The sequence below is a fragment of the Melanerpes formicivorus genome, unplaced genomic scaffold, assembly GCF_026170545.1.
Source record: "Melanerpes formicivorus ecotype bairdi unplaced genomic scaffold, bMelFor1.0.p_v2 SCAF_10, whole genome shotgun sequence".
Lineage (NCBI taxonomy): Eukaryota > Metazoa > Chordata > Aves > Piciformes > Picidae > Melanerpes > Melanerpes formicivorus.
In genome coordinates this window covers 4,255,762-4,273,254 of record NW_027142362.1, presented here as the reverse complement: position 1 = coordinate 4,273,254, position 17,493 = coordinate 4,255,762, and the positions used below count along the sequence as shown (strand labels likewise).

The 17,493-nt window shown below is 49.6% G+C and overlaps 1 protein-coding gene across 2 annotated transcripts in view; it reads left to right on the top strand.

The window, feature by feature from the left end:
• Window positions 1-7,394: 7,394 nt before the first annotated feature.
• LOC137443600 (synaptic vesicle glycoprotein 2B-like) overlaps window positions 7,395-17,493 on the top strand; it is a 68,323-nt gene continuing 58,224 nt past the window's right edge. For both annotated transcript variants that reach the window (XM_068143377.1, XM_068143376.1), the window contains exon 1: window positions 7,395-7,619. The gene's annotated coding sequence lies outside the window, so the exon portion shown is untranslated. The remainder of the gene's footprint in view (window positions 7,620-17,493) is intronic.

Genomic DNA, 17,493 nt, shown 5'->3' with positions numbered 1-17,493 from the left:
AGTGTTAGGTTACCAGAAACAGCAATGTACAGCAGCCAGTGAAAATCTTTGTTGCTCTTATTATCTGGACTGATTGGGACATTTCTTTGTGGAGGGGTACTGTAGGGTGTGGGCATCCCTCCATGTGCACTAGCAATGCTTTGAGACTAGGGATGAATCCTAGAATCAATAAGGTTGGAAAAGACCTCAAAGATCATCAAAGTCCAACCTATCACCCAACACTTTGTGACTAACTAAACCATGGCTTCCTAGGAGCTAGGAACTGTGTGCTGTATTTCTCAGGCAGACACCTCCTTCTGTTACCTGGTTATCTCTTTTAATAACACAAAATGGTTGTGGAAGGAGCTCCACAGCAGGCTGTGTTCCACACTGCTGTGTCTACATGGTCTCTTGCAGGCTCTGAACTGCATGGACAGAGGATTTTTCCTGCTGTTGCTTTTCTGGCAGTGGACTCCCAAATTATAAACACAAGGGGATTTTAAACAGAACAGGCTTATCCCACTGCAGGATTATCCCTGAAACAGGACTGTAGAATTGTTAAGGTTGGAAAAAGACCTCTAAGATCATCAAATCCAACTGTTAACCTAACAGTGCCAAGCCCACCACTCAACCATGTCCCTGAGCACCACATTTACACGTTTTCTGAGCCCTTCCAGGCACAATGATTCCACCACTTCCCTGGGCAGCCTGTTCCAATGCTTAACCATTCTTTCAGTGAAGAAATTTTTCTTAATGTCCAACCAAAACCTCCCCTGGTGAAACCTGAGGCCATTTGCTCTGATCCTGTCTCTTGCCATCTGGGAGAAGAGACTGACCCCTGCATCACTGCATGGCACATTGCCCAGTCTCACCCTCCAGCCATCCCAGGGACAGGGGGCTCAAGTGTAGCAACGTTCTAGTAGAGGAATGAAGCATAATTCTCACTCATACTGGGATTCCCTTCTACTTACAGCTAGAAACATCCCTGTGTGACAGCAGTTTAAAACAATTAATAAATTAAATGCCCCATGTAATGAAGAATTCTGCTGGAGAGCTGCTGTGTTTAGGCACCGGGTTGGGTTTTATTACAGTGATGACATTACAGAAGCGTTGCCTCTCTCTCTCTCTTTGCCTGCCGTGCAGCTTCTCACCCTGCTGCCTCCACACCCTCCTTCCCCGCTCGCTTTGCAGTCGGGCTGGGAGAGGCAGGGACGCAGGTAGGACAACCAGCCCTGGGCTTCCTCCCAGCCCTGGGCCGCCTCGGCTGGGATCCCCTGGGCTGCATCATTGGCATGCAGCGCCCGGCAGGACTGCATCACTGCTAGAGCTGATGCCGGCACAGAGCCTGGTGCGCCGCACACCGCGTTGCGCTGCACCGCCGGCAGCTTGGGGCGCCCCAGGTAAGAGTGGGTCGCTCCCTCTGCTTCCCTACAAAGGGGTGAGAGGCAGCTGCTGGAGGGCTGGCAGCCCACGGGGGTCTCTGAGCAGCCGGGGAGGCAGCTCTAGGGGCAGGGAAAAGCTCTCTGTAGAGAAACTAAAGCAAAGGATGCCACCGAAATGGGGGATGAGCGAAGGTGCAGAGTCGGTGTCTGAGCGGAGATGAATCAATAGGAACTGTCAGGGATTCCATTAGCTTAATGAGATTGGAAGGGTCAGAGGAGTCGTGAGCGAAGCAGCAATTGGAGGCAGCCCCGTTCCGCCGCCCTTGCTCTCTGCAGGGAGCCCAGGAGCTGCTGTGCTTGGGAGTTTTAGCTTGGGTTTTATGGAGTGCTCCCGGCGTGTGTCCAGGTTGTGGCTGGCTGGAGTGGCTGAAGGAGAAAGGGCTTGCCCGGGGGCTGGGGCGGTCGTGTCCGCACGGGAGCTGCGTGTGACTGCGGGCTGGTGGCAGCCCAGAGCTGCGTGTGGGTGTGCTGGGACCCGGGCACACGCCAGCCCCCTTTGCACCCTGCCAGCACTCATTTTAATTGTCTTCCCTTCATTATCCTTCTCCGCTCTGCAGGAAAGCTTAAACGCAGCTAAAGCTAAAGCCTGCAGTTAGTCACCTCTGGTAGGAAGGATTAAACGAAGGCACAAAGTGGTGATGTGGGGAGTCTCAGGGCTGGCTCTCCGAACGGCAGCTGTTACAGGACACAAGTTCTCTGGCTGAAGTTCCCGAGTGTGTGCATGCCTACAGCACACCCTGTAGCACAGCCAGGGGCACACCTCTGCAGGGATCATTTTTCTTTCAGAAGACAAGTGATGTTCAAGGGAAATTTTCACTCCACGTGACAAGCTGCAGGAGTATGATCCATAACACCAAGACCCCCTTAAGAACAATGGCTAGGAACTGGCTTTGCTTGTCAGGGATGACCTCCTCTCAGGGAAAGAAAGAAAAAGAGTGAAAAGCTGCTGGTTATAATCTATAGGTGAGGAACAGAGCAGGCTCTGTGTGTTCTGAGGGGAAACTTTGCTCTGTTTAGGTCAGGCACTTGTAAGCACATTAATTCGAGTTTAAAGGGGTCTCCTGCCATGGGGAGTCATGGCAGAAATTTCAGGTGGGATGAGAGTAAGTCATGAGTCTGGCATGGCAGGAATATTGCTGTTTCATGACTCATCTGGCTCCCTGGTGATAACCATTTGGGGGGAAAAGAGAGGAAAAAGGTTAAGTCTCTTGCTTACTTAGCCAGATACTGAAATACATATCAATGCTGCACTGATCCTCCCAGGGGGAAAGCTGCTCATTTGGACAAACACCTTAGTGCTTCTGCCCCAAATGACATGTGTCCCTAACACTTCGTGCACTGAGATGCCCTTGGTCAGACTGCCTTGTCCTACAGGACAACCTGGAGGAAAGAGTGGGAGCAGAAACAGCAGCCAAGGCTTCCTCTGATTCTTCTTCCCCATGGAAAAGCCCCCCTTCCACCCAGCAGGAGGAGGAGGGGAACACCTCCATCCCCTGCAGGAGAGCTGCCACAGGCAGCAGTCACCTACATGGGGATCCTGGTCTTAAGAGGTCCATATAGGTCTTAGTTAGCTGCTGATGTCTCCCCTCTTCAGAGCCTTGCTGTGAGAGGCATGTCCACCAGTATTAGTTGAGCTCAGCTGGAGATCAGATCTGCACTGACACCTTTGGTTTCCCTGACACAGTTTTGCAAGTGCCTGAGTGCTGGGGGAACCCTCCTGGAGCGTCAAAGCCAGACCCAGAGTGCAGCTGACAGCACACAGCCTTCCTGTTCCTTTTCCCCGTTTCTGAGAGGTCTGTCCCATGAGACAGCTATGCTGTGTGCACCCATTTATGTTCTGGAACACACTGAATGAAAGCCCCTGGTACCTGACAACTATTGACTGAGGCAGCTGAGCTAAAGGTGGAAGCCTTGGGTTTGTGCCTCCTTGTTCCATGCATCCCTTAACCTGAAAATGCACAGCTGGATGCTCCCCAGAAGTCAGCCTTGCACATGCAGGTGATCTCTGCAAATCTGGCTGCTTGTCTGCAGGTAGGGCATGGGCACCAACTTCTGAAGTCACAGCCAGAGTCAACATGAAAAACCCCATGAGGAGAGTAAGAGCACATGGCCTGGTGTTTGCTGCAGGGGGGTGTCACAGAGTCATAGAATAGAATCATAGAATCAGTAAGGTTGGAAAAGACCTCAGAGATCATCAAGTCCAACCTATTACCTAATACCTCATGACAACTAAGCCATGGCTTCAAGTGTCACATCCAATCCCCTCTTGAACACCTCCAGGGACGTTGACTCCACCACCTCCCTGGGCAGCACATTGCAATGGCCAATCTCTCCTCCTGTGAAGAACTTTCTCCTCACCTCCAGACTAAACCTCCCCTGGCACAGCTTGAGGCTGTGTCTTCTTGTTCTGGTGCTGGTTGCCTGGGAGAAGAGACCCCACCTGGCTACAACCTCCTTTCATGTAGTTGTAGAGAGCAATGAGGCTCTCCCAGGCTAAACAACTGCAGCTTCCTCAGCCTCTCCTCGCAGGGCTGTGCTCCAGACATCTCCCCAGCCTCGTTGCCCCTCTCAGTTTAGTTCCAAACCAGGAACTGAACCAGCATGGAAAAGGGAGGGTGCTGAAGATGCATCTCTTGCTTGTAATAACGTCTGAGCTGGGAGATTTTTGTTTGGTGACATGAATTAAGAGAGATGACAAAGGCAGGCAAGTCCCCTGTGGTGATGCTGTCCTGCTTGTGGAGCAAACTGCTGGACAGCATTTGGTGAGGGTTTTGAGGCACAGCCTGCACTTGGTGCAGCATCAGCCCAGCTCCCTTTCTTGTCTGCACTGCTATCCTCCAGGTCCTGCTGCCTCTGCTCAGAAGCTGTTGTGGGTGGCCTTTGCCAGGCCTGGCCACAAAGTCCCAGGATTGCTAACTGTCTTGCTGGGGAAGCCAAATCTGGCCTTGAAAATCCCCTTCCTGCATCACCAGTTCAGGCAATTGATTTTCCAGATCACGAGCTGAAGCTTGGGAATTGTTCCCTCCTGAAAAGATTATGGAATTATTCCTGTGCTAATGAATGCTTTAATGTTATGGTCCATAAGGACTTTAGAAGCCAAAAGAAAAGGAAAGATAAAAGATGTTCTAGGAAGGGGGAGCCTGTGGTGGCTCTGTCAGACCTTACTTCCCCATCTGGAGCGGATGGGAGGAAGGTGATTGCACTTGCAAGGCAAGAGGAGGGTGAGGAAAGATGTGGTCTGCCAGCAAGCTGCTGAATCTATCAGAGAGATCTTCCCAGCTTTACCTCTTTCTGTGAGGGCAAGCAGGGACGGTAGAACATTACTCATTGCTTTTTCTTTTCAGCATCTCTCTGGCAAAGGCTCCAGCCCGAGGGCAGGTGGCAGGGCCAAGTCACCATCCTCAGCTCCCAGGACAGGCTACTACAACCTGCTGAGTGATTACCCATGTGTAGCACTTACCCCTCTAACCTCCCAACCTGTTGTTGTCAGGCTCTGTAGTTCAGGACCACGCCACCTGTTTCCAAATGTACAGTAAGACAACATCTCCCCTGACCCCACCAAAGGAGTCTGGCATTTATAAGGGATAAAATCTGCATCTGGAGATGAGTCTGCCGTGATCCTGCTGGCTTCCACAGAGCTGGTCTTGCCTCTGCTTTACTAACCCTGGGTTTATTGCACTGTTACTTCATGGGCTAAAACCAGTTTGCCCCAGATTTAGGCAGTGCCTAAGATGGGACAGAGAGGCAGTGCAGAGAAAATGTTTCCATGCTACATGGGCTGCCATGCGAGGGGAAGGCTGCTATTTATTAAGGTAAGGGCTCTGCACAGAAGGGGTAATCCTCTTTCCATGAATTATCCAGCCAGGGGATTAGACAGCTTTAAACTCCCCCAGGCCGCCTCTGCTGTAGCCAGTCTTGGTGGGAACCAGGGGGGCAACGGCTGGAGGGAGGGAGAGAGGTGCAGGCAGGTTGCTGATGACTCATTTGTCTGCTGCCAGCCTTGCCAAATGCTCCGAGAGGTCACTGGGGGCCCAGACGCAGAGCGACACGCGAGTGACGTGCAAGGCGAAAGGGAACATTGTGGCATCCTGATTAGGAAGGAACATGGAGCTTTATAAATAATTGCAGAGAGGAGGGAGTGTGGCAGCAGGTAGGAGGAGGGAGAGGAGACCCAAAGCAGCAGTTTTCCAAAGTGTGATATCCTTGCTAGAGTCTTTCAAGCTGTTTTTCTAGCCAGAAAGAAGGATGCTTCTTGAACTGCAGCTGATACCTCTGAGAGGGTGCTCCAGACCCACCTGCTCAAGCTGGCTCTGCAAATGCAGTTCTGGGCATGCAAGTTGGGTTCATCTATCTGGAGTGCAAATGGATCACTGTCAATACTCCATTAAAATGTTGAAAGGAGGCCAACACCACAGCTCGGGGACAGTAAGGATGCAGGGAGAAATGAGATGTAAGAAGTGAGGCTGGCTGGATTGCACCAAACCCTGAATATTTCATCCACAGTCATGGGGTGAGTGCCCTGTTTGTAGAGAAGACAGATTTCTGACCTTTACCTAGTTCATAGCTGCTAAGGAAAATGGAGTCCTGTCACTACTCTTACCCTGGGAACTTGTACATGCCACAGAGGAAACATTTTTGTTCCTCCTCCATGTGAGTTTTAGGACTAAAGTTTGGAGGGAGGAAGAAGGAGAAAGGCTTGGCTATGCCATGCAGCACTGACATCTGGCTCTGCAGGGATGCCAAAGAGCCCTTTCCCCAGTGCTGAATGCAGAGGAAAAAGGAGAGGATCTTCTTCTGAGGCAGGAAAGGAGTCCTTGTCTGGGAGACTGAGCTAGCTGTCACCACTGGGGGACTGAGCTAGCTGTCACCACTGATCTTCTGGATCTTGGTTTGTGATGGGGCCACTCTTTTCCTCCCCTCATCTCTAGATGCTGGGATGTATCTCAAAACTAGTGTGGTTTTTCTTTCCTCCACTCCTCTTTTCAGGCTAGAACTAAGAAATCAGAGCAGGATTTTCATTTCTCCAACTGTCTTCACATTTTACTGCTGTTTGGAGGTCTTGTCACCTTATCCTGGAGTTATATCCCCCTGGATGCTAACCCTGTGAATGCCCACAGCACAGCTGCTATCCTTCAGACTTGCTCTGGCCTCCCTTGTCTGAACTGCAGAAAAGTCAGGTTTGTTCCTGGGGAAGTTAAATGCACCAAAGCACTTTATTTTTCCTGCATTAAAAATCAATTTATTCCACTCTCTGCTGCTTTATCCTAATAACCTAAATCAGGATTTCAACCCTATTGTATTTTCCCCTGCCCAGAACTGGGACAAATTGAAAGCTTCATCCTGCTGTTCAGCATTCTAGGGGATGCTATTTAAATAACTCCAGGGGAGTTTGAGTTGAACAGGGAATAAGTGATCAGGCTCCCAACTCACTGCTAGGAAGGGAAACCCCCCTTGGCTGTCCTGTAGCTCCTGCCTTGCCCAGACACCAGACACAGCTGGAAGTTGGAAGCCCCTTCTCTAGAAGTTTTTAAGGCTAGGATGGACATGGCTCTGGGCAACCTGATCTAGTAGAAGGTGTCCCTGCCCATGGCAGGGGGTTGGAACTAGATGATCCTTGAGGTCCCTTCCAGCCCTGGCAATTCTGTGACACATGGGCAGGGTCTGTGCAAACCCTGGCTTGCTTCTGCAAGTGAAGATAGAGCTGGAAATCCCGGGAGAGAGCCTGGACGGAAGAGAGAGCGCAAAGAAGGGAAAGACCGGGGAAAGTCCTTGCCTTTAACACGAGCTGCTGTGTCTCCTCCCTGCGTGGAACATCCTCAATTTCCTGTTTAACTTCAAGTCAACACATCTGTCACGTTAGCATCCCCCGCTGCCCGGCTCCCCCCTAGCCAGCCCCCCTCCCATCTGCTCTCCCTCCTGCCTCCAGCCTGGCTCGGCTCCTCTCGCATTGTGGCTGGGGTGTGTGTGTGTGCATGCGCCTGTGGTCGCTGCTGCCTGATGGACTTTTCCACCGCTTGTGCTTCAGTACCTGGCTGCAGTCGCAGCGGGATGATCGGCTTGGCTTGCAGAGCATTTACTTCTAATCTCCGGCTTGTGACATCCTAGCGGGAAGGGACAGCGCTTCCAGGAGCTGCTCCACGGGCTAGAAAGAAGGGAAATGGCTGGTGAAGAGCTATGATGAAGTATTTCCTAGTTCTGGTAAGTGATGCTTTTCTCTGTGGTCCCTTTCTGGATAATCGGTCCGGATGCAAAAGTAATAAAGCTTAATGGGGTGAAGAGCACAGGGAGGGGAGCTGAAAAAGAGACAGAGAGAGAAAAAAAAAGCCAATGAAGCCCATTTGGTTTGTACTGAAGCTTTTGCAGGGGTCAGTGCTCATCAAAGCAATTTAATTGCTATTAGTGAGGGGCTGGGAGCTGAGCAGCTTAGACAATGTGTGTGCCCAGGCAGCTGGAGCAGCTTTCACTCACATGCAGTTTCATCTCCTGCTCTGTATCTTTTTTCTCCTGTGTGACTCCCAGCTTGGTCTGGGTACAGTTCAGAGCTCTCTGACAAGCACCAGTGCTGCTCTCCATTGGGCAGTCCTAGGTGAGCTGCTACATGAATGCTGCTTTTTTCCCCCTGCCCTACACTCTTTACTGCAGGAGTTTTGGAAGGTTATTAATGAATTCTTGCCCCTAAGGTGTTGCTTAAAGCTCCTCAAATGTTCCAGCTCATAGACTGTCTCCACTGCAAAGTCTAACTGCATTTTCCCCTGAAACCAGTGCCCTAGGTGCTGTGGATAGCTGGGATATAGATACAGGTGGAGATAAAGATGTTTGGAAGGAAGAAGGTCTATCTGGACTAAACACAACTGGGACTGTGAGCTATCTGATGTCCTGGACATTGGCTAAGTCTAAATGAGAGGTTTGAGAGCTGATTTATCTCACAGCACTCTCAAAATGGGCGTCCTGCTTCCAAGTTGAGTGACAGCAGAGCTCTTACCCTAGTGATGAATTTAGGGCCCTTGTTTAAAGAGGATCAGGAAATAATAAACTTAAGAAGAGCCTTTTCAATCTGGCTCTATTGAATCTGCAAAGGTCTGTCCATAAAATACCTCTGCTGGCAAGAAACAGAGGAAAAACACAGCAGTGAAGCTCTGGCAATTGTGCAGACAGTTACAAAGCTATGGCCTTTTGGGCAGACCCATCTACCCCCCAAAAACTGCTGCAAAATTTGCTCTGGGGATGCCTCAACAAATCCTTTCTGGATTTGGTTGTGGCAGGCAGAGTTAAAAACTGCTCCTGGAGAACACTGCAGAGAGGGTTTGTTGATAAAAATATCATGCTCATGCTGTATTCACACAGAGAAACCTCCACTTGCTAACAAACTCACACATTTTTCCTGCTCTTTGATGTTAGATACCATGAGGGGGGTGCTCTGGTAGATGTGCTTATTCCAGAGCAACCCTGAAGTTTCAAGCATCAGTTATGTTAAATCTAAAGAAGATCCTCCTCTCCTGAGCTGCAAGTGTTGCCTTGGGTTTTTGTTTCATGTGTGTTTTAGGGTGGCAGTCGTTGGTACAGGGTCTGTGTCTGGCAAGCAGTGAGTGAAGTGAACACAGGAAAGTGGAAGGGGCTTTGTGTGACTCTCAATCCCAGCACTGTGCAAGAGAGGGTGCAGGAACTGCCAAATTCATTGGTTCTGAGGGGGGTAGATGATTGTATCTGTGGGAAAATCTTCTCAGAGAGGACTTTTGCTTCCTCTGCTTGAAACACTGTGGTTTGTTTTAAAAGGGGGAAACTCCTTCATTCCCTGTTTGCTGGAAAAAGCACTTCTGAGCCATAGAAATGTCTATACATTTGTTTTTCTTGTTGAATTATCTCCTAGAACCTGCAGGAATGGTGATGTCAGAGTGCCCCTGTGTCAGTTTTGTGTCTGTGTGCTCTTGAGTTTCCCCCCACCCCCATTCAGGCTCAGATGCTGGCCAGTGATGACTGTGCTATCCTGCTCCCTGCTGCAGTGCTGCCTGGAAGGGTTAACTTCCACTGATTAATTAATGGCTCTGTGATATTTATAAAGAGAAAATCCTCACACCCAGCTGTGACAACTTTGCTACGTCTGCCAAAAGAAAATTCTGGGGCCAAATGATATCATTATTATTAACCATAATTATAATAATGATTAGCTTTAGTATATTTATGATTATCACTGTTGTAATAATTATTATTATGTTTATTATTACCATGGTTATTATCAGCATAATAATCATTATTGCTATCATAATAATAATTGTTATTGTCATCATTATTGTTATTTATGACATGCTAGGTGCACAGATTTATATAGTACCCCAAAGGTATTGCCTGAGAGATGCTGACTCCATGCTGGAGAAGTGAAGGACAGGTCCTGAAATCTTTGTCCCTGGATGGAGAGAGGATTGAATGTGCTAGAGGATTAAAGAGTGTTATGACTTCCAATTGAATTTTAGCCTTTTCTCATGCACATTTGGGCTATAAAGGATGGATTTCCTTTGTGAAAGCCACCCATTTGCTATATGAGACCCATCTGGCCATATGAGAGCCTAAGCAAAGAATACCTCAGATGATTCCTGTGAAGACACTTGGCATCGGTGTCATTATCTCTTTGAGACAAGGTAATCAAGGAGATGGAGGAGGAAACCTTTGGAATGTGTCCAGAGAAAGGCAACAGAGCTGGGGAGGGGTTGGGGCACAAGACCTATGAGGAGAGGCTGAGGGAGCTGGGGTTGCTTAGCCTGGAGAAGAGGAGGCTCAAGGGAGACCTTGTTGCTGTCTACAGCTCCCTGAAGGGAGGTTGTAGCCAGGTGGGGGTTGGTCTCTTCTCCCAGGCAGCCAGCACCAGAACAAGAGGACACAGTCTCAAGCTGTTCCAGGGGAAGTTTAGGCTGGAGGTGAGGAGAAAGTTCTTCCCAGAAAGAGTAACTGGCCATTGGAATGTGCTGCCCAGGGAGGTGGTGGAGTCACCATCCCTGGAGGTGTTTAGGAAGACTCTGGATGGAGCACTTGTTGCCATGGTTGAGTTGATTAGATGGTGTTGGGTGATAGGTTGGACTCAATGATCTCAAAGTTCTTTTCCAACCTGGTCTATTCTAGTCTAGTCTAGTCTAGTCTAGTCTAGTCTAGTCTATTCCTTGCCAGGGAAGCTTCCCCATTATTTGATTACAACTGGAATCCAGTCACCTCACACTTGTCTCTCCAGATTTTTGTCACCACATCTGCTAAACTGCCACTGACCATCGAATCACAGAATCATAGAACCAACCAGGTTGGTTGGTCCAACCTATTGCCTAATACCTAACACCTCCTGACAACTAAATTATGGCTCCAAGTGCCACATCCAAGCCTTTTTGAACACCTCCAGCGACAGTGACTCCCCCACCTCCCTGGGCAGCACATTCCCTTGGCCAATTACTCTTTCTGTGAACAACTTTCTCCTCACCTGAAGCTTCACCTTCCCCTGGCACAGCTTGAGACTGTATCTTCCATGAACTGCCCTAGGTGCAAGTAGGTTGTGCCCTTATAGACATAAGATATAGACAGTGTAGAATGGATGTATTGAGATGTACTTAGCTGTGTTTTCTTCCCCCAGGTCTTAAGGTTAGCTGCCACAGCACTCATCTGTGAGGGTCTTGCAGACTGTGTGCCAGAGATCTGGGGCATCGTGGCCCGGCTTAGCTCGGCGTATATGACAGCCACTCATCCCTGGGCTGCACTTTCTGGAATGAGAAGGATCTGTAATGAGTGGGGTAGCCCACCCATGGCAGGAAACAGCCATCTCTCAGGTGGAGCAGAGCATGCAAGAGAGAATATGTTACATTTAACGGTGGAGATGCTGGGAGGGAATGGAAAGCAGCACACAAGCCCCAAAGCAGAACTTCAGACTGAGGAAATTGCTTGTGGTGGCCCATGTGTGGGCACAGCCACACGAGAGATGCCCTCTCTCTTCTTCTTTGTGGTTGCTGTTGTGCTGCTTAGGAGGCAGACTTGGTGCTTTTGCATGAGGGTTGCGGCAGGCCTGGTGCTGGGCAAGCTCCTACAGGAGATGCTGCAGGGCTGTGAGGCAGCTGGTTCACAGTGATTCAGTGTTTTGCTGTAATTTGTGGCAGCTCTTGAGGGATATGGGTTTGCAAGAGGCTGGAATTCATCCACTCCTGACAGGTTGATGGGTGAATTTGTTCAAGCTCTGATTCCCATCAGTGGCTGCCTTCCCTACCCACCCACCATTCTCCCAAGCTGACAGCAAGAGAGAGAGGAATGGTGTCCTCAGGACAAGGCAGCCCCGGTCTGTCTAGCCAGCAGCACTGCAACACAGAAAGCTTCCCAGTCCTGGCCTGAAGATGATCCCTGTGGGGTGTTTTGTGAAATGTGAGAGGGTTAGTCAAGTCCCTGCAGGAGATTTTTGGCCATAGGGAAAGTGCTGTGGGAACCAGTCTGCTCCTGCACATGGTATGTATGTTCTACACCTCTCTTCCTCCTGAGGATTCACATCTGGTACTGGAGGCTGTCAAGACATGAGTGGTCACAGCCAGGTCTCAGGGACTGCTCCCACCACATCCCTCCAGACAGCAGGGAAAAACCTACCTCCTCTCTGGGACATTTCTGTTGCCCTTCATGGCAGGTGGTCAGGCTGCAGATTTGCCAGCCTTAACTGCTCTGCTTATTGCAGCTTACAGGTTCCTGACCTCCTGAGCTCATACCTATGCCCTTCTTGGGCATGCATGCTGCTCCCACTGTGTCCCTTCTGCCTTATCACTCTGAGGAAACCCCTGCAGAGGTGGTAGTGGCTCCTTTGAGAAACCTCTTGTATGCAGCAGTACTACAGGCAGTGATGGTCCTCAGAGATACCTACAGACATCTTGTTTTGCAGCTGCCATCCTCCTCTGAGGCACATTCCAGAGTGGATTAGCACAGCCAGACTGTGATGTTAGAATAGAATAGAATAGAATAGAATAGAATAGAATAGAATAGAATAGAATAGAATAGAATAGAATAGAATAGAATAGAATAGAATAGAATTAACCAGGTAGGAGAAGACCTTTGAGATCATCAAGTCCAACCTATGATCCAACACTATCTAATCAACTCAACCATGGCACCAAATGTCCCATCCAGTCTCTCCCTGAACACCTCCAGTGATGGTGACTCCATCTAGAGGCAGATCAAACTGGATGCCTCCATGAGGATGACTGACAGACTGGTAACAAGAATGGAAGCACACAAAAATGATTCTCCAGGCACAGAGGATCTACTGCACTGGACACTCTTGCCAGTGGATAGAAGCTCTTTTAGATTTACAAGCTACCATGGACAGGTGGATCCTGGGTTTGGACTCAGGGCTGTAAATCCAATAAAATGAGCAAAATCCCTCTGGACTTTTAGGGGAATAAGAGATACATGGGCTGTTGGGAGGGATGTGGCATCTCATAATGTCATAAAAACAAAAGGTGGTTATTGTCCACTCTGCTGGCTGTACACAGGGTCCAGAGTTCTCTCTACCCTGATAGTTGGGAGGGAGGGGAAGATGAGGTGCATTGGTTGGACTTGGGGCTGCTTGGGGCTGCAAGGAGTGTGAGCCTTTTACAATGCCCTTCCACAACTGTGAACTGGCTCTCAAGTGCTTTGAGCCCTCTGCAAGGGAGGAAAGGGGAACAAGTTCACTACCATGAGAGTAGTGGAACACTGGAACAGGTTGCCTGGGGAGGTGGTTGGGGCCTCATCCCTGGAGATATTCAAGGTGAGGCTGGAGAGGGCTCTGCACAGCCTGGTCTAGTTGAGGATGTCCCTGCTGCCTGCAGAGGGAGTCGGACTGCATGACCTTTAGGAGGTCCCTTGCAACCCAGACCGTTCTGTGATTCCATGAAATCTAACCCAATTCCCATCACCAACTTCACTGAAGCTCACAGTGGGCACCAGCAAGATCAGCCACTTCTTGGAGGGCTACATTCCCTCTGCATCCCCAAGCCACCAGCACTCCCTGCCCGGATTCACTGCTGCTTCAGCAGGGCTGTCTCCTCGCAGGGCTCCAATGTACATTAATTAGGAGTGTGTGCAGATGAGGTGTGAAATGATTTATACACAGAGCTGGACTGAGAAATCCCAGTGCTTTCTCCTCCTGGTGTGTAGCTGCTGGTGGAAATGAGCCAAATTTTCCTGGCGTCCAGGAAGAGCTGAGGAACCTCTTTGCTTGCCACGCAGACCCAAAGCTCCTGGGTTTGGTGGGGGCTGAGCCTCCCCGGTGAGCCAAACCCAGCTGTGAGCAGCATGAAAGGAGTGTGGAGCCCTTTCCCAGCGGGGCTGGCGCTGGCGTGACAGCTGGTGTCGTCAGTGCCGTTTGTCAGCCTGCTGGGGGCTGCGGTGAGGCTCTGACGTTGAGTCAGCCTGGAGACCATGAGGAATGCATTTTTTGCATTCTCAGAGCCAGAGGATGGAAATTCAGAGCAGATGAATTTTAATTATTCTTGTGTTTGTTGTTTAGCACTAACTGAATATGCTTTTGGTGCTTCCCCCCCTCCTTCTTTTAGATAAGGGGGGCTTGGGTGGCTATCAGTATCTGTTTCATAATGGTAGCAAGATAGGATCCTTCCTTTTAGGAACTCAGACACTGCAAAATGCCAGAGGTGCTGCCTTGGCTGTGGCTGGGACCGGTGTGGTGTCCATGGGTGCTGGGCAGGATGGACACCTCCAGCCCAGGGGTGTCCAGCAGCAAGGGAAGGAGAAGCCAGAGCCTCACTGAGCTGCTGAGGGGAGAGCTGCAAAGGGCTGGGGAGGGTGCAGGACTTGGGAACTTTGGCAGGAAATCCTCAAGGACCATTTCTGACCAGAGGGTCTTGTTTTTGAAAGGCCAAGTGTGACCACCAGCTAAAGCAGGAGACTTCAGGGGCTCCCTCTTAAGGCTTCATTTTAAAGCAACATGTCTTTAGCATGAGGCTAAAACCAGAATCTGTATTGGAAGCTGCACAGCCAACCCACTGAAGGATGATGTCCTTTCAGCCCCTCTAATCCCACTCACACATACAGGACAGGCACTAAAGGAAAGATTAGGGAAAGGCTGAATTTGCCCCCACACACTGCACGTCCTGCAAAGCCCTGTCTGCAGCCAAGATTTACACCCTGCCTGCTTTAAAACCAGAAAGAAGTGGGAGAGAGCTCAAGCCCTGCTGGCTTTACAATTACAGGGCACTGAGCACAGCGATTTGCCAGCCATGAGTAGGAAAGAAAGTAAAGACACCTGGAAGGCAGCTGAGAAGTTGGAAGAGAAGAATGAAAAATAAGGTGCTTCAAAGCCACGCTGTTTGCAAGCTGCCAGAGCTAAAGCAGGAGGCTGAAACAGGGCTCCCATTTGGCTTTCCACCACAGAAAGTGTGCAAAGGAGGAGAGTGCTAAGGGCTGAGAGAGGCTTGGGGAGGACTCACCCCTCCCACCTCAGCCACTCTATGCCAGGCAGCTGCTGCCAGTCCTCCCTGTTCCAGGCCATGCAGCTGATTAAATATTGAGAGGGTTTGGTTGCTGTTGCTTGAAAGGTTCTGTCTGGATGAAAATGAAGTTATGTGAGGACAAGTTTGTGCTGGTGCAATTAGTCTGTGTTTAAATATGTCTGACCATAAATAGACCAAAAATAGCTTGGTGGGTTTGAATGTTAAAGGCACCATCAGGACGTGGGTTTGGGTTACTTGGTTTTGGTGCCAAGGTGTGGGAGAGCTCAGGGAGGGGGAGTATTGCAGGTGGGGGTCAGGCTGAGTTATCAGGGAGACTCTGGGGTGTACAGAAGCTGCTGTAGGTGCACAGAGGATGGCTGTGATGGGAGCTGATGCCCGAAGGTTGCATGTCCACACAGCAGCCTTGCTCCAGGCTCAACTCCCACATATCCCTGGCATCCTGGGTGAGACAGTGATGGATGGAGATGGAGGCAGAGAGCAGGGAGGGAGAAGAGATTTGTGATGGGTTATAGGATTAGGCAGAGGCAGGAAGAGAGTGGAGATTACAGGTAGGGGGCAAAAGTGGATGGAGGGAGAGGTGAAAAGAGCTGATGTTTTTGAGAGGCTGCTTCTAAACAACGGGAGAGCTCCATGAAGAATCAGGCATCAGACCTTGAAATAACTAAGCAGAGAAGGAAAGAAGCCAATAGAGAAGGAAGAAGGTCCTTTACTGACTACTGGCACAATCAAATCTCAAATACAGACCAGAGGATTTGCTTTCAGGTGGAAGTAGAAAACCTGACCACTTTTCTGCTTTCCATCCAGTTGCTGGCTGGAAAGAAGAACCAATGAAGAGCCAATGTTGCTCTTTTATCTTCTGAGAGAACCTGGAGGCTATTTTCTAGCTTGCAAGGTGTGCACAGCTAGGAGCTTCCTAAACCTCATGGCTTGGTGGCTTTCTGATAGAGCACCAAAGGGGCAAGCCCTCATGGTTCCCATCGGTAGGTATGAGAGATTTCCAGCTGCCTTCCTGAGCTTGTGGATAATCTGAGTGCTGGATACCCACCCATGGAGGTCCCCAAATCACTGGTGAGATCCATTTGTGCTTTCATGGCTATGTACAAAATTGCCTCTTTCCTGTGTCCAGTCCCAGTGAGGACAGAGCAGTTCCAGTCTCTCAGTGGGCTGTGTGTAGCTAGGCAGAGCAGCAGGGCTTGGTCTGAGACACTGAGTCACTTTGAGCTGTCAGAGAAGATCTGCTTGAGCTAGAAAAGAAAATTCCCTTCATTGTCTGGGTGTCCAAAATAGCTGTCCAGATCTTCTGCCCTGTGACTAAGGGAAAACTTTAGGACAATCTCTCTGATGTGGCTAATCTCTCTGATCTGGCACAGGTTGCCCAGGGAGGTGGTGGAAGCCTCATCCCTGGAGGTTTTGAAGGCCAGGCTGGATGTGGCTCTGAGCAACCTGATCTAGTGTGAGGTGTCCCTGCCCATGGCAGGGGGGTTGGAACTGGATGATCCTTGAGGTCCCTTCCTTGAGGTCCCTTCCAACCCTGACAATTCTATGATTCTAAGTGTAAATATATGCAGAGAATAGTTATTCACTTGATTTAAATGCTGCTCTGATGTGCACAGATCCTGGATAGTTTTTGCCCTCAGGGAACCCACCTAGCAGGGAACCAGCCCCATCCATGGGGGAGAAAGACAAGCTGCTTGTCCTCTTGGGTCACATATGAGTTTGGGTAGAGAAGGGAGAAGCATCACCTCCAGTGCCTGAAGGAAGCCTACAAGAAGGATAGAGAGAGGTTGCTTCCAAAGGCTTGTAGTGACAGGACAAGGGGCAGTGGCTTCAAACTAGAGAAGAGCAGATTTAGATTGGATGTCAGGAACAAGTTCTGCACCATGAGGGTGGTAGAATGCTGGAACAGGTTGCTTGGGAGGTGGTTGGAGCTGCACCCCTGGAGATATTCAAGGTGAGGCTGGACAGGGCTCTGGGCAACCTGATCTAGTTGAGGATGTCCCTGCTGACTGCAGAGGGAGTTGGACTGGATGCAGAGTGAATGTAGCCCTCCAAGAAGTGGCTGCTCTTGCTGGTGCCCACTGTGAGCTTCGGTGAAGCTGGTGACAGGAATTGGGTTAGATTTCATTTCGTTTAGCCCTTGCACTGGAGTGCATTTCTTTTAGTAGATGATTATCACTGGTTTGTGTTTGCTTTCCTCTATAAATCCAGTCAAATCTGCCATAATTTTACTAAATATCTCTAGGGTTTGCTGGCAGCATTGTGTGTTAGAGGAGTCCTGTAGGGAAACCTGTGAGTAAATGTACAAGCAAGGCTCTTCTAACTCGCAAGCTGAGCTCACTGGACAGCATTTTCTAAGCCCAACAAGGAATTTAGCAGCATTTTTCTTTTCTTTTTCTCCAGTGGTGAGGAAAGAAAAGGATCACATTTGTCTCTCTTGCTCAGATTGAGGTGGCATGCCTGCAGCAGAAGCTGCTGTTCACACTTTCATTATTCTTCAGAGCTAAATGAAACTTGATGGCAAAAATTCCATTAATCAGTTCAGCTTACAGCAGCTATTGATCAGATCCTAAGTGTTTTTTAATGGTGTTGCCTGACAATGGTTCATTGTGCTTGATTAG